Genomic DNA, 17102 nt, shown 5'->3' with positions numbered 1-17102 from the left:
GTCCATGGTCGGGATTTGCAAGAGCCATATCTCTTGCAGGCATATTATGTCATAATCCCCCAGTTGAATGTCTCCTGGCATGGCTAAGTGCTGAAACCCTCTAGTGTTCCATGAGCACATCCTGATCATTTGTTGGTTCGAGTCAAGTCGGGTAGCCATCTCAGGAGTGTGCTGTAGGATCATTGGTGGCTATCTTTGTCGTTGGAGGGTTAAGGCTTTTGGAAGCCATGACCACATGGTTTGAAGTGTTTGTCCGCTTCCAGTGTTTCCATTAAAGGTTGAGGATCATTCTGGACTTGCCTTGTTAGTTCCAGAGAAGGTTTCTTAGCTATTTCTTGGATTTGGTTGCTTGTAATTGGATTTCTCCTACAGCATTGTTCTTGATAGTATTGAGTTTAGATTTGTCTTGAATAATCCAAGGCGTCATAGAAGCCCCAACGTCTGCTGTAGCACCTGCTCCAAATGATTTTTGGCAGTCTTTAGAACTAGTGGTAGGCCTGTCAGGCGAAAGTTCGATGCAGTTGTTCAACATCTTTAGATATCTTGAAGAAGACTTTTTTGTCGACTAGCACAATGCTGTGTTTTCTGGTCACTTTTCTGATCATTTAGTGAAGATTCCCTGATCTTTCTGGTCTACTCAGGTCATAGCCCAATCTGAGTAGATCTTCTGTTGCAGCTCTAAGGAGTTTGTTCACTGTTAGAGAAGTGATGTATAAGTGAGAGACTGCCTTCTGATGATAGTGACTTGGGCCGACGATTTTCAAGTCGGATGACCTTCACTTGCGAAACGATGGAATATATTGAAATAGTTCGATAACCGTTCTTCTGTTCAGGATGACATCATCTCGGTTAACAGGTATCTGTTCTAGTTTCAATATCCATTTAATTTGATTGTCTTTGGGCAGTTTCAGACGTTGTCGTCTTTGGGCAGTTTTAGACGTTGAGCTTCTGTTCTTGACCTATAGTGAGTACCTTGGGAGTTCTTATCTTGTGCTCCTTGCTGTTTATGTCTGGTTATCTCAGATCGTGGGTAAGCTTGTTTTACCAAGGACTCTTTAGGTTCAGGCTCTAAGGATCGTAGTCTTTTGCATTGTGGTTTTTCATCTTTAGTGCGAAATATTTGTTTTACATTAGCAGGTTCAGCTAGGGAGTTTTTCCTTTCGGAAAGCTTTTGATTTTGCTTTCGTATTATAAGGTGACGCTTTTCTTCAAGGGTAAGGAAAGGTGACACATCTAAGGTCAGACTTTCCATTCTTGGCTGAGAAGGGTAAGGAGCCATTTTTTTTTTTTTAACTCTTGGGCAACATTGGAGACCAGAGAAGGCGAGTGCGTAATCTCAGTTGGATGCAGGGTGATATTCATCAACTCTGAATCTCTTAGAAAGTCTTCAGTTGAAATCGGCGAGGCACTAGAGCAGAAGGGCCCCTTTTGTTGAGGCGATTGACTTTCTTTATTAATTGTGTTTTGCCCAGATTGTGCCCTTGGAACTTTCAAAAGAGGCACTAGAGTTGTCCTTTTTCATTTTGTTGCCACTTGATGTTGCAAAATCTGTTCTAAAAAGGGGTTGTCACACAATGTTAAATTTGCAGTCATCCTGTAGTTGACATGTTGTTTATTTAGTACAGGTGACATCGCTGTTGTTGTCAAGTCTATGAAGGGCAAGGCTTGTAAGCCTTCTGACTTTTACGTGTCATCAGTGATTGGCTGATTATTAGGAGATGACAATAGTTCTTGTGGGTTTGGAGCAGAAGCTAGATGATGATCTAGGGATGGAGGCGCAGGCTTTGCTTTTGAGTCCTTGGCCATAATATACCCTTCCAGGAATATTAGTTTACTTAGCATCATTGCTTGAATTGATGTGTGATCCTTTAACGTGTCGCTTATTGCCTCGTATAGTTTGGTGAAAGGAGTTAGGCCAATTGTTATTGCTGACATCAAAGTGCACATGTCCTGTTTCTTAGATGGAGTTTCCCTATTGAGGCCCGGATCCAGAAATTTGGACCCAACCTTTGTTGGTGAAGGTAGGCTCGAGGTTCAAAAAGCTCTCTCTTGTTCAGGAGATTTGATCGGTAGGTCCACTAGAGATCTTCTGGTGGATTGTGATAACTAGAATTTGGGTGCCTGGATGCAGCCGGTTTCTCAGAAGAGATTTGTCGGCTAGGAATGTTGTTCCTAGACAAGTTCTCAGTCATGGGAGACTGAGATCTTGACTGGGATCGATCGGACCTGTTAATGGCTTTAGTACACTCTTTGGCCGGGTCTGTGATGGGATCCTCCTCATTGGTTGGATTCTGAGCATCTTCTAAAGAGATTTGTTTCAGGCCTGGTTCTTACCAAATGGTGCATTTTCTTGCAGATCTGGAATAAGAGCAAAGGCCTACACCTTTGTAGAGCCAGTTTCTTCTGTGTGGTTATTTCCGTCATATGAGGAATTCATTTGAGGAGTGTCAACTTGAGAGTCTGCAGTATTGCTTAAAAGATCTTTTTCTGGGCATCCAGGATGGCTTTGCCTGCTAGGACCAGGGTTATTCGATAGGGATGTTGAAGGATGTAAAGAGGGAATGCTCAGGTCAGTTTCTTTTCCTGTAGACGGCGATGGTCTAATTGGTTCCAATCCTGAAGCAGGAAATTCTCTATTGAACTCCCATCTTGTCTTATTGGTGGGCAGTGTTCGGTCTCCCAAAATGTGGTGTCTAGGAAGAGTTAGCTTACGGGTTGCTGTGATGGTCTTACGCTGTTTGTGGGGTAGCGTATTCTCTTCCGCTGCCTCAAGCATTTCAGCATCCGTAAGTTCCTCGCATCAGGTCTGAATCGCCCTTGAATGCTTACTGAAAAAATCTGACAGGAGTTTGAATGGTGGCTGGGAAGTTTTTGCACTTTTTAAAATTTTGTTGTCACCAGGCCGACGAATTGCTTTATTATTAGCAGATTTTCCACTTTGTCCTCACCGTAAAGGAGCTTTTGCAGATTTTTTAGCGATCATCTGTGTTTGATCAGCCAGCTCTGTAGGATCTCTCATATGTCTGGATCTTTTTTTCGTATTTGTAGAATTTTTTTCATCCTGAATGGAATCTAGCGTAGATGTCTTCTTTCTTCCAGCCAAATCCAAGTCCACCTCCTCACTAGGGATGGAACTCGCTGGAGTGACGTTGATCTGGGCCTTGACTGGCATTGATCCTGTGGGCGGGGCCATTGGCGGCAAGGGCTCTGGGTCGCACAAGGCCACCAGAACAACGTCTCTCGGAACTCTCGGGGGGCCCATCGTCAGGGGCTCACAGGGGGATGAGGCCCCCCGCCGGCACACCCCGCCTACCTCAGGAGGCAAACCCCTCATCATGGTCCGCCGTTGCGTCCCACGACGGACCGTCACACAGAGGAAGAGCTCCGCCCCCACCAGGAGCCGCTGGCGTTGAAATTCGCCGAGCAGTAGCACCCGGCGCCAACCTCCCTCCAGGAGATGGCGGTGAGTTTTGCTCGGCGAGAGTTTCAAGAGTCTGAGCTGGGGCAGGGGCGGGCAAAGTAAATGGAGGGGCAGACTCGGTTTAAGGGGAAGGGGAAAGAAAAGTGAGATTTTGGTTTACGGACCCTTTCATTGCATGAATCACAGGTGTTTTTTTTAACAAGGTTGCATCATTTGAGGAATCAATCAATGACACTGTAGTAGCAGATTTAGCGTTTTGAGGGCTCATAGAGGCCAACAAACAATCGTGGTGCTTAATGGCTGGTTTGTAAGAATTTAGCAGTATTTGCTGTGAGTCTTGTGTGGAATCCACTCACAGTCGAAAGCTCCTCAAACGTCGCCCCGCTTCATCATCAGATTGCGGGGCGTGGATGGACAGAGGGGCCTTTGCAGTCTTTGCAGTCTTGCCTGTCATGACTGCAGGACTGCCAGTTTCTGCCACTCCGCGTCCGCTCTGTGGATAGAATGGGTTTATGAGGAGGTTTCGGGTCAGCACTTCTCCGCAGGCAATAGACAGAGTAGAAAGATTGTAGAATCAGGAATCAAGTAGCAGGACTGCCACTCCCCGCCACTCCGCGTCTGCTCCGTGGGAGGTGGGAGAGCCAAAGAACAGCTAGGTAGTACTAGCGGTTCGTTCAGGTGAAAAGTCGATGCAACCTTTGGCATAAATGGAATTTGGTTGGAATTGTGAACATTGGCCTGCGTCGCATCTAGATAGGACTGTGAAGGTTGGCAAGTGCCACACTTAAAACTGTTTATTATCATGTGTTACGTTTGGATAGATTTGTCAACATTAGCCTGCGTCACATCTGGATAGGACTGTGAAGGTTAGCAAGTCCCACACTTAGAACTGTGAATATTAGCATGTGCCACACTTGGATAGGACTGTGAACACTGGCCTATGTCACATCTAGATTGGACTGTGATGGTTAGCAAGTACGACATTTGGATAGAAAAGTGAACGTCGGCCTGCGTCGCACCTGGATAGGAGTGTGGATGTTGGCAAGTGCCACACTTAGCACTTTGAATATTGGCATGTGCCACATTTGGATAGAATTGTGAACATTAGCCTATATTGTCATACCAATGTGAACATTAGCCTGCGTCGCATTCACTCTGCAGGATTCTCAAATCTGAGTGTAGCCTCCATCTCTGTCTATTATATGTTAAAACCCACTCACTGCAGAACCTAGGTCTTTCTTCCGCTATACAGGACATTCAAATCCAGGTATAGTGCCCAACAATGTCTATTGTATGTTGTAATGTATTGTGAAACCTAGGCCTCTCCCCCTCTCTACAGAATCCTCAGATCCAGGTGTAGCCTCCATCTCTGTCTATCATATGCGAAAATTCACTTACTGTGGAACCAGTGCCTTTGCCCCCCTTTACAGGACTTTCGACTTTGGGTAGGGCCTCCATCTTTGTCTATTGTATGGTGAAACGTAGTGTACTGCGAGACCTGGGCCTTTGCCCCACCATACAGGACTCTTAACTCTAGGCATTTAGCCAAACTGTGAAGGTCGGCTGCGAGACATATAACCCACTAACCAAAAAAGCTCCAAAACTCTGCATTCCTAACTCATACAAAAACCTACACAACCACCTCTCGCACAGCAAGACGCACGCACTTCACGACACCGCAACAAACAAACACATAAGCCGCACCAACAGCACACGAGGCCTGACTTCGATCCGATACTCGCACCAAAGCTCAGCACACAGTGTATACCAAACTGAAACCGCCAACAGGACACCACTTCACTCACTATCCTACTCCCTCTTCACCTGATTAACCCAACCCGCCTTCTCGTTTACAGATCCACCTGGGGACCAATGCCGTTGGTGACGGTGCGCTAGATAAATACCTTTAACATTTAACATAAATGAGGGATGAGTGTACAGTACCACCCTGGATTCATGGAAAGTCAAATACGCAGACTTGCTTGAGAGAGCTTGCAACCCCCCCAACACATCTGGCAGATGTAATAGCCAGCAGAAGAACAATCTTCCATGAGAGGAACTTTAAAGGGGCTCGATGTAGAGGCTCAAAAGGTGGGCCCATGAGCTTGGAGAGAACCACATTGAGCTGCTGGAGATTTCACTGGAGGGAAAGTCCAGAACAGACCCTCGAACTCCTTAACCAGCCTATCAGACCATAGGGGGGGAAGGGCTTGCCTGCTGTGCGAGTGTAGCGAGAGATAGCTGCAAGATGGACCTTTATGGATGCGTGTGCCAGCCCTGCCTTTGCCAACGATAGAAGGATATGGCAGAATTTGATAAGCTTTGATTCAAAGAGGGTCTAGCCCTTGTGATTGACCCCATATAGTGAAATGTTTCCACTTGTGCTTGTAGCAGGAGAGAGTGGACAGAGGTCTAGCCTTTGCCAGAATGTTCCTGCTGTCTAAAGGCAATGGGATGTGCCCTAATTCTAGGGCTGCAGCAGCCAAGATGTCAACTTTAGGGAGTCTGGGTCGTGGTGTAGAATGGACCCTCCTTCTCTGGAGAGCAGGTCTGGACGAGGAGGCAGTCTGATGCAAGGCGCTAATGAAAGATGTAGAAGGTCAGAATACCAAATCTGTGGCGGCAAAGCTGAAGCAATAAAGATCACCTTGCATCGGCTCTGCTTGTGTGCATTGAGTAATTGTAGAAGAAGGATTGGAGGGAATGTGTATAGGAACTGGCCCAACCAGGTCATGGAGAAAGTGTCGGCCAGACTTGGAGTTGGCCGCTGTGGCAAACAAGTCTATCTGTGGGCGACCCCACCTTCAGAAAAGATGTTGAACTTGATCCTGATGGAGTTCCCATTCGTGGCAGGATGCGAGAGTGTTGTGGATCTCTGCTAGGTGAAAGGAAATGAGACCTTTGGATAGCGCCCAGTAGGACAGTGTCTGAGCCTCTTTGGACAGAACAGGAGAACGGAAACCTTCCTGCTTCCTGATGTAGAACATTGTGGGAGTGTTGTTCATGAAACTGCTAACTGGCTTGCCTTGGAGCTGGGATTGGATAGACTTGAGAGCCCAGAACACAGCTCGGAGGTCCAACACATTGATATGTAGTAGCTTTGCTTCTGGCTGTCGGAGTCCTCTGGTGTGGAACCTTCCGGTGTGTGCCCCCAACCTTCTAGAGAGGCATCGGTTGTCATTGTGACCTGATGTGCTGGTTGGCAAAAGGGGGCGACTAGTATCAGGTGCTGTTGATGTGTCTACCAATGCAGAGTCTGGTGAAACGCTGGGTTGAGTGCAATCTTGTCGTTCCAGGAGCCTGACGCCTGTGTCCACCTGGCATCTAGGAACTCCTAGAGAGGTCTCATATGCAATTGGCAGTGAGGTACTAGAGGGATGCATGAGGACATCATTCTGAGTAATGACTTGATTGAGCGAGCCATCGTTAGTTGGAGGAAGGACAGCTGCTGAATGTTGCAAAGTACGACCTTGACCCTCTCCTCCGAGGGGGTAGCTAGGCAGTGCAGCGTGTTGAGTTGTGAGACCTGTAAGGAACTCATGGTGGCAACAGTAAAGACAGACACAAGTGATCACAGTTCAAGGGTGTTTATTAAACTGTAAATGCAGGGTGGAAAAATGCCTAACCTAAATCTAAGATGGAAGCAAGAGTCGACCATCAAATGAAAATAAGGCAGTCCTCGTGGAGTCGTGTCAAAATAAAAAGGCCTACACTAAAAAACCTATTGCCAATTCCTTACCACTAATTACAGAAAGAGTATGGGTTAGGTTTTCAATAAGGAAAGTGTTGACAAATAATAAGTCAGGATGTGATTGCCAGGGGTCTCCCTTCCCTGCGTTTTCAGCACGGAACAAGGTGGGACCTTGGAGCAGAACACGCTTGAGCTTTCTCAGCACGAGCCAACAGTTCCGTATCAGCTATCGGGTTCTTCAACGGTTAACTCTCCTTTCAATAAAAGAGTAGCCAGTGCGCTTTTGGTGACTACTCTTTGACTCGGCGACCCGTTATTCACAATTCCTGCAGTTGTCTGGTTGTTGTGTCTTATTGGAGAATGGCGGAAAAAAGCCAAAAACCGCTTAAAGTAGGAATTATCACGAAACTCCATTAAAGACAAGCGCCAGGTGGGTGTGTCGTACCTTACTATTTATTTCATAGTATGGTATACCCTAAATCATAGTGTGGTGCCCTTTGGATGACATGTGTTCCGGCTGTTGGCCTTTCTCAAATCCAGGCATAAAAGTTAATTTGCATTCTTAACACATTGTCTTCATATATGTTAACATCAAATTAAACATATTGTACAACCCCCAATTTCATGCAATGATGATTGTATTATGCACATTATACTTGTCACCATTTCTGTATTCACTGTCTTTCGCTTCCTTTTGAACTGCCATGCTGAGTTAGCTGTCACGTCATGCAGCCTGCCTTGCTCATCCTGTGCTTTAGTGCTCCACCTTTTATCCCTGTTAGGAAGGGAAAGGTTTGTCAGGTGTGAGTGATTCTGGTCAATTGCCTGACATGTCAGGTAAACGGCTCAGGTGTCCATTGTCTTTCGTGTGGTGCGAAAGTGTTCATGTTGGAAAGGGGGATGCATTGTTTTGGAATATCGTACAGGGTAGAATGGGGACAAGGTGTTGAAAGAAGGGGGATACCATGTCTCACCAGTCGGTGTGCCAATCACCAAGTACACCCCATCCAGGTTATCCTCCCTCACTGGTCGAACCCCAAGAACTGGATACAATAGTGATGGCCGTGGCCTGGCCAACTGGATGACCGAACCCCAGGGACTAGTTAGGGGGACACCATCAGGTTTCTCACATACCCTTCCTCCATGCGATGTAGCCACATTTGTTTCACAGGGGAACCAGGAAAGAAAATCTACATTTCTCTGGTCCTTTCCTTTTCGGTGTTCCACAGTGAAACAACAGGGTTGTATGTCTAGAGACCATTGCATGACCCGAGGGTTGGAGTCTTTGCGCTGGCTAATCCAAACTTGTGGTGAGTGGTCTGTGGCAAGTGTGAAATTTCATGCCAATAGGTAGTACCTAAGATAGATAATGGCCCACTTGATGGCCAGGGCCTCCAGTTCCAAAACAGAGTAATTTTTTTCACGCAGGAACAGATTCCAGCTGGTGAATAGTATGGGATGTTACAATCCATCGCAAACCTGGGACCAGACGGCCCCTAACTCTGTAAGGGAGGCATCTGTCTGTAAGACAAACTCCTTAGAGAAGTCTACCTTTAGGATGGGGTTCTGACACTGTGTCTGCTACAAGGTGTTATAACATATCTCACCCTCATTCCAATGAAGTCTCTGGGGTTCGGCATTCTTAAGTTGATCTGTCAGCCGTTTTATCTGAAAAGTTAGGGATAAACCTTCGGTAGTATCCTATTAACCTGAGAAAAGCTCTAAGCTCTCTTTTGGACTTGGGAATTGGTGTATCTAAGACAGCTTTTACCTTCTCATGTTGGGGTTGTACATTCCCGTTCCCTATGAAGAAGCCAAGATATTTTATGGCTGATTGGGCCAATCTGCACTTAGCTGGATTAGCAGTTAGGCCAGCGTTTCTGAGGACTTTCATGATGGTATAAAGATGGAAGAGATGGACCTCCCAAGGTTTTCTATAAATGATGATTTTGTCAATATAAGCTCCACAGAAATCAGGATAGGGCTGTAGGATTCGATCCATGAAGCGTTGGAAGGTGGCTGGTGCACCGTGCAGACCAAAAGGGAAGACTTTAAATTGGAATAATTCTAGCACAGTTGAAAATGCTGTCTTTTCCTTATCTGTTCCATATAGGGGAACTTGCCAGTACCCCTTACTTAAGTCTAGAGTCGATAGAAAGGTGAATGTTCCGAGTTTATCAATTAGATTGTTGATGTGTGGCATGGGATATGCATCGAAATCCCATACAACATTAACTTGATGGAAGTCTATGGTGAATCTCCAGGGACGGTCAGGTTTAGTGACCAACACAATAGGAGAGGACCATGGACTTGAGGAGGTCTCAATAATGTTGGCTTTCAACATTTTGTTTACTTCACCGATCACTATCTGTTTACGGGCTTCTGTGAGTGCATATGGTTTTAAGTGTACCACTTTACCTTTAGGTGTTCTAATATAGTGGTATGTACCTTTTACTCTTCCTGGTTTTTCTGAGAATATATTGGGAAAAGAAATGATTACATCATTTAGATCTTGTTGGTGTTGAGTAAATAACTTTTAAGGAATTAAATCAAAGTTATCAATGTTTCACGAACCAGACCGGCTAGTACTTGGCATGGTTGGCTGTCGGGTTATGCTTCCACTCTTTCAAGGGATTTACATGATATTATTGGATTTTCTGTTTTCTATCTGGTTGGGCTACTCTATAAGTACAGGTTCCCGTTCTTTCTACTATCTTATAAAGTCCATGCCATTTAGAGAAAAGCTTGTTCTCACAGGTTAATAGGACTTAATAGGACTAGTACTTTCTGTCCTATGGAGAATGATCTAAGATTCACTTTCTTGTCATACGTGGTCTTTTGGTTGGCTTTGGGCTTTTTCCATACGAGTAGAAACTAAGTCTCCGACCAATTTCATATGTTCTGGCATTCGGGTGGCAGTTTGCGAGATGGGTACAGGGGCCTCCTTGCGTTCTTCCCAGGTTTCCTGGAGCATGTCCAAGACATCTCTTGGCTCTCTTTCATAAAGCAACTCAAAGGGAGAAGAACCTGTGGAAACTTGGGGAGTTTTCCTCACTGCAACTAGTGCTTATGGGATCATTCGGCCCCAGTCTTTCCCGTCCTTGTCTACCAGTTTTCGTAGAATTAGTTTTAAGGTTTTATTGAATCTTTCTACTAAGCCATCGGTCTGGGGAGGGTACACCGAATACTCATTCCATTGCCTATGTGTTGGGAAGGTGGGAAGCTAGTGGTGAAACTTCTCTTTTTTATTAATTTGTCTCCTCAATCACCCTAGCCCCAGACAAAGAGAGGAAATATTTTTGCTCACATCTTTTGAAAACTCCCCTTCTCTAAGCCTTCTTCTTCCAGAATTGGTTGCAATAATGCTTCAGCAAGGTCTGTATCATTTCGCTGGGCGAAGGCTAGGTCGGGATAGATGGTGGGTTCTTCTCCCTTACTTTCTTCGATGTTAATCAATTTATCAGCTTCCCCAAAGCCTAAGTTACCTCTTTCTGTTTTATCTGGTTCACTTTCTATAAACTGAGGAAATAGAGCTCTTTCCAAAATTCCCTGGGCATTTTGAGCTCCCGGACCTACCTCAAAAGGGACCTCGCCATGGTTTTGTAAGAGAACCTCCACATTTCCCCGAAAGTCGGGATCAATAACGGCGGCTAAGACATCTATCCTGAACTTCCACGCTAAGCCAGATTTTGGGGCCTAATCGAAAGTAACACCCCAGAGGGGGTATTAAAACCAAGTCTGTAAGAATCATTCCTCTTTCCCCAGAGGGAATAATAGATTCCCTATGGCTACAGATATCAAACCCTATTGATTCCTCTGTGGCGATGGTAGGGCTATAGGCTCTCCGATTAAGCTTTTGAAATTGTAGGGTTCCCCAATTAGTTTCAATTGAGTCACATCCCAGTCATGACACCATATGTGAGGAACCCATGGTGGCAACAGTAAAGACAGACGCAAGTGATCACAGTTCAAGGGTGTTTATTGAACTGTGAATGCAGGGTGGAAAAGCGCCTAACCTTAACCTAAATCTAAGATGGGAGCAAGTGTCGACCATCAAATGAAAATAAGGCAGTCCTTGTGGCATTGTGTCAAAATAAAAAGGCCTATACTAAAAAACATATTGCCAATTCCTTACCACTAATTACAGAAAGAGTGTGGGATAGGGTTTTCAATAAAGAAAGAAGTGTTCACAAATAATATGCAAGGATGTGATTCCCATGGGTCTACCTGACCCACGATTTCAGCACGGGACAAGGTGGGACCTTAGTGCACAACACATGCTCGAGCATTCTCAGCATGAGCCAACAGTTTTGTATCAGCTATCAGGTTCTTCGAAGGTTAAGTCTCCTTTCAATAAAAGTCTCTTGCCTTCAAGGGCCTGATGCATTCAACAAACAAACACAAATTTCTGTTCCACATATGCTTTGGATGACAGCTTCACCCTTGGGTCCCCCTCTTCTGGGCGCAGACCCCTCACCAGTCATATTCCACAAACAACCCAACAGTTCCTTTTCTCAATGAACTTTGGTTGATTACTTTTCACCCCTGGATCTCCCTCTGCCAGGCTCGGACCCAACTGATAAGGGGGATAATTCACTTGCCCTGGTCTTGCATTCATGAATCTTCAATGTCTTTTTAAACAGTTTATCAGGCTTTGCCCCTGGTTGTCGGCTTCCCTCTGCCGGGTTCACTCTCGCCAATATTTATCAACAGTGCATTGCTTGTCGAGACTGTAGACTTTGTCCCCTCTTGTTAACATCCCTCCACCGGGTTCACTCTTGCTAATCTTCACCATGCGGGATTCACTTCCCTCTTCACAATCATCTATCGGTCAAAGACTTTCGACGGTACAGAGGATTTTACAAGACCCCTGTATGACCACGTTGACCTCTCTTTGCCTCTTCCCAAGGCTGCTTATGGTAGTCTCTACCTTAAGGTAATCAATCGGCCAGAGATTTCTGCGTGAGCACCCACGTGGTGCCGGACGCCTCTTTTGCAGGGTTTTCCCTCACTTTCTCAATAGTTCCTTTAAGCTTTCCAAAGTTCAAATTATCGGTTTGTTACTTTTCATTCAACACTGCTCCCCTTCAACTCACCGGCTGTGATGACCGCTTGGCTTTCTTCTCCTTCGAGTCAAGGTTGGTACCACAGACAGGCATCTCTCCCGGGCCGGTTTATCAGCAGAGGAGCTGCAACACACGCTGGCCTGTTCTCGGTCTTATGTTTCCGTCTGCAGACATTTCACAGTTCTCAATAGGAAAGGGTAAGGTCACTTCTCTCCTTGTCACCCTCAGGGTATTCACCGTCTTTCACCTCCTTTTGAACTGCCGTGCTGAGTTAGCTCTTAAGTCGTGTGGTCTGCCTTGATCGTCCTGTGCTCTCGCACTCCACCTTTTATGCATATGGGCAAGGGAAAGGGCCATCAGGTGTGAGTGATTCTAGTCAATTGCCTGACTTTGCCTGACCCTTATATTGCAACATGTCAGGTAAACGGCTCTGGTGTTAGTCCATTGTCTTTCGTGTTGTGAGAAAGTGTTTGTGTCGGAAAAGGGGGTGGGGGCAGTGTTTTGGAATATCCTACAGGGTAGGATGGGGAAAAGGTATTGATAGAAGGGGGATACTGCATCTCACCCGTTGGTGCCCGACTCCCCCCAAGGACCCCGATCCAGGTGATCCTCCCTCACTGGTCCACCCCCAGGAACTAGATCCAATAGCAATGGCCCTGTCCTGGCCATCTGGATGACAGATCCCCGGGGACTAGTTTAGGGAGACACTTTCAGGTTTCTCACAGCCCAAGAACAGTGTATTCTGAGATGGCAACACGCATGACTTCGGAAAGTTTATGGAGAATACCAGCGAAGTCAGGCATTGGATGGTTTGTTTGGTGTGTTGGAGGACTGGTGGGAGAGATTGTGAGTGGAATAGCTAGTCGTCCAGGTAAGGGTAAATGTAGGCACCTGTGCTTCCCCTGCACCATGAAGCAAAGGAAACGCCTGTGCTTCCCATGAATGAGTATGTGAAAGTATGCACCCTTCAAGTACAGGTACGAGAGGAAATGTCCCTGTTCCAGTTGTTCCAGAATGTGCTGAAGCGTGACCATGCATACTTTTGCGATTTTAGAAACTTGTTCAGTTCCCCAAGGTCCAGGATGGGTCTCCACCCACCAGACTTTTTTCTCACCAGAAAGTATCCAGAGTACACTCCGGATCCCCAGAGGTGTGATGGTATGGCTTCTATGGCGCCTTTTTGCGGCAGGGACTGGACCTCTTGTAAGAAGAGTAGCAGATGTTGTTCTAGTCTTCGTAGTGGAGGAATGGAGGGGCATTTTCTCTAGAAATTCCTTGAGCACCCATTTATCGCTGTAGATGTTCTGCCATTTCTCAACAAACTGCAATAGCCTGCCTCCCAGGATCATGCGGAAATGTGGGCTTGAGACCTGATGCTGGTCAGGCTTGTTTTGGGGTTTGCGTGTGGGTTCTCTGTAACAAGCTTAAAAATGCTTCACAGCTCACGCGAGAAGAGCAAGGAACGAGCCAATTGCGTCCGGTGTCAAATCTTTGGAAGGCATGTCTCAAGGCTCCCCATCAGCAGATAGCAGGTTGTCATGCTCAGTAGTAGTATGCATGTCCAGAAATGCATCCATATCCGGGCCAGTATCTGCGTCTGTGAGCATAGCTGCAGGGGCAGCAAACAACTGAGGAGTTGGTCTTGGTGGTCACGGTAGTGGAGCCACTGCCTCACCTGAAGACCCGGGAGGACAACTTCTACCTGGTATAATTGTAGGAGGCATAATCCAGTGAGTCGCTGGAACCATGTTGACCAGCACAGAGGTTTCTGCATCCAAAGATGGCGCTGATCATCTTAGAAGGGGGATAGCCTCTATTGGAGGGGCTAGAATGGAGCCAACAGGTGTGCATTTGCAGGCCCAAGAGGTGCCCTTTGAGAGCTGTGGCTCTTGCTCCACCGCCAATGCCTCTGGCGCCGGGGGCTTGGTATAGATGGACTTCATTTACGGGTAGCCAAGGGTTGCAGCTGCAACCCCAATCAATCCGCTTGGTGCCTCTGGCATACCCTCTGCAAGCCCTGACCCAGTGTCCCTTGCACTCAGATGTCCACAATTGATTTAAAGAGCACTTTTCACCTCTCCCAACCAAATTACGAGTGCTTGTGGGTGCAACCAGCACATGTACAAGCTTCATAAATTTGCTAAAAGAAATTAAGTATTTGTTTACAAAAGCACTTTGCCTGCAACTTCAGGATTGTTATTGTGTGGGGAGCTATCTTAGTCTGCATACCTCAGTGTGTGGGACATTTGCATGTTTGCTTAAGTGTTACTTTTTATTTCACTTTTTTTAAATTTATTTTTACTTTTTACCAGGTTTTCAAATAGGCGTAACAGAAATCAAAAATAAAAACAAACAATTCCCACACCCCTGCTTCCCCAAACATACCCTATGCTTCGCCTCTCCCCTCAACCCTCCCACGTACACAGAATATTAAGATTGTCAGTAAACTCAAAGTATGTTCAATATTTGCAGATTTTAAGGGCAGTGTTGTTCCATAAAGTCCCAATGAAGAAAGTTTAAGATCGGCGCCCATTCAATTAAGAATTTACCTGGCGCCCCTTGGATTGTTTATGTAATCCACTCCAAAGTTACGAAGTTCGAGAACTTATAGTAGCAATCTTTTATGTGTGGGGGTGGTCTGCAGACTTCCATTTCTGAGCTAGTACCAATAAGGCAGCCAGTTGAAGAACATAACACGCTTTCCTTCTGTATTTCGGCCACTGTTCATTGTCTTGTTGTGCCAGGCCCAAAAGACATTCCTCAAGAGATCTTTCCATCTAGAAACCAAACATTAACTTCATATGAAGCGCTGCACAGGTGGCGTGTAATGCTTTGTCGTGGGACTCCTTTGACGTTCCAAAAACGAGGATGTCGTCACTGTAGTTCAGAGTGCCCCTTATGGGTCTGATGACCTGGCGTATGGCTTCTTGGAAGATCTCCGCGGCGGACAAGATACCAAAATTCAGTCTCCGGTATCTGAAGAGTCTGTCGTGCGTCGCAAACGTTGTGATGGGCCGGGAGTCAGGATGTAGCTCCAGCTGATGGTAGCCTTGGATTAGGTCGAGCTTGGAGAACATCCGGGCATTGTTTAGTTGCACAATCATGTCCTCAATGCACGGATCCGGATGCCTCTCCCGTTGAATGGCAGTGTTTGCTACCCTCATGTCCACACACAACCGGATCTTGCCTCCTTCCTTGGGCACGACCACGAGAGGGGATACCCATGGTGTTGGCCCCATCGCCGGTTCAATGATAGCATCGGAAAGCAGTTGTTGGAGTGCTTCTTACACTGCCGCTTGCATGTGGAACCCAACTCTTCTGGGATGTTGTGGCACAGGTATCACCGAGGGGTTGAAGTGGAGTCTGATGGGAGGGGCCTTGAGTTTACCCGGCCCTGTGCATAGGTTGGGGAATTTCCTTGTGATGTCGCCTTGTGTGATGAGGTTCTGTGATTGGTAGCATGCTATAGTGCCGACAGAGTCCCTCGGATTCAGTCTGTTCGAGGTTGCGGTAATGGTGTCTCCCGCCTTCACGTGTATCTCAATCAATCCTAGGCGGGATGCCGTATGATAGCTGAGTAGGCATCGGCTTCTGGCAAGTGAACGGATGATGTGTATTGTTGTGTCTACTTGCCGACCATTCAGGAGGAGACGTTGTGTGAAGCACCCCACTGTCTGCAGGGGGCTGGCAGCTCCCCACTGAAAAATTCTCGAGTGTGATGGTTCGAGCGTCGGCGGGTTTGGTATTTTAGAGTAGTCCTGCTCACCCATGATATTAACAGTAGCGCCTGAGTCGACCATGAATTGGAATTGGCAGTTCCCCATTTTGATCGGGATTTTGGGGGCCTCCCTGGCCTCTTCATTGTCAAGTATGAGATTAACGTACTCGTCCTGGTCGTACTGAGCATATGGCGTGTTGTATGCTGCTTCCTGCTCGTCATGGTAGAATCTTTCAGGCCTATATTCTGTCGGTGGGTAATCATACTCATCCGTGAAATATCGGGTTTGGTCTCCCTGGTCTAGCTGTGGTGGGTACCCCTTTGCTTGGTACTCATCAATGGCTCTGACGTATCGCCTCTGTCCTTGCCCTTGTTGGGAGTATCTGGGTTGATTATATTGTGGGGATGGCGAGCGGAGAGGCGTCCTGGCGGGCGCATTGGAGGAAATGGTATGCCTTCTCTACATACAGAGTGAAAATGTCCCTCTCTTCCGCAGTTTGTGCATCCTTGGGATAAAGCTGGGCATGACCCTGAGTGTGGAAAGGACATCCCACAGCGGTAGCATTGTCTCTGTTGGCGTGGAACCTGCGTAGCTTGTGCTCTGTATGGCTACGACCCTCTGTCGCCTTGACGAGGGGGCTGTATGGCTGCGACAAGTTCATTGGTGTCTTGTTTGGGGTTGCCTGTGTTGCCCATGGATGAGGCTTGGGCAACAACCCTCTCATGTATGCGAGCAAGCTCACTGACTTCTGGGATGGTGAGGGTTTTTTTTAGTAGCTGTTTCTTGAGTGCGGGGGAAAGACACCCTTCTATGACCCTCAACCTTATCGCTTCTTCTAGAGAAAATGTGTTGAACTGGCAGTTTGCTCCCTTCACTCTTAACCGGGTTATGAATTTGTCGACTGTCTCTTGTGGCAATTGGGTGCATTTGTTAAATAATTACTGCTCGTAGTCGCGGTTGACTTCGATGATGAGGAGTTTGTCTAGGGCCCCGATCAGGTTTGTGAAAGTGTTTTATTCAGCTGCGGGAATCGTTTTCACAACTGTCTTTATCTCCCCCCCCCCACCAAATTGAGGAAGATGTCCCTGATGTTGGGGGAGTTGTCGTCACCAGACCCCCCTCACATAGTGCTGGAAGTCTTCCATCCAGTCAGTCCATCTCGGCCCCTTGGTGGCTTGGGGCGCCATGGTGAATGGCGGGGGTAG

The sequence above is a fragment of the Ambystoma mexicanum genome, chromosome 1p (genome assembly GCF_040938575.1).
Source record: "Ambystoma mexicanum isolate Mex_15411 chromosome 1p, UKY_AmexF1_1, whole genome shotgun sequence".
Lineage (NCBI taxonomy): Eukaryota > Metazoa > Chordata > Amphibia > Caudata > Ambystomatidae > Ambystoma > Ambystoma mexicanum.
This window is presented reverse-complemented; position numbering follows the sequence as displayed.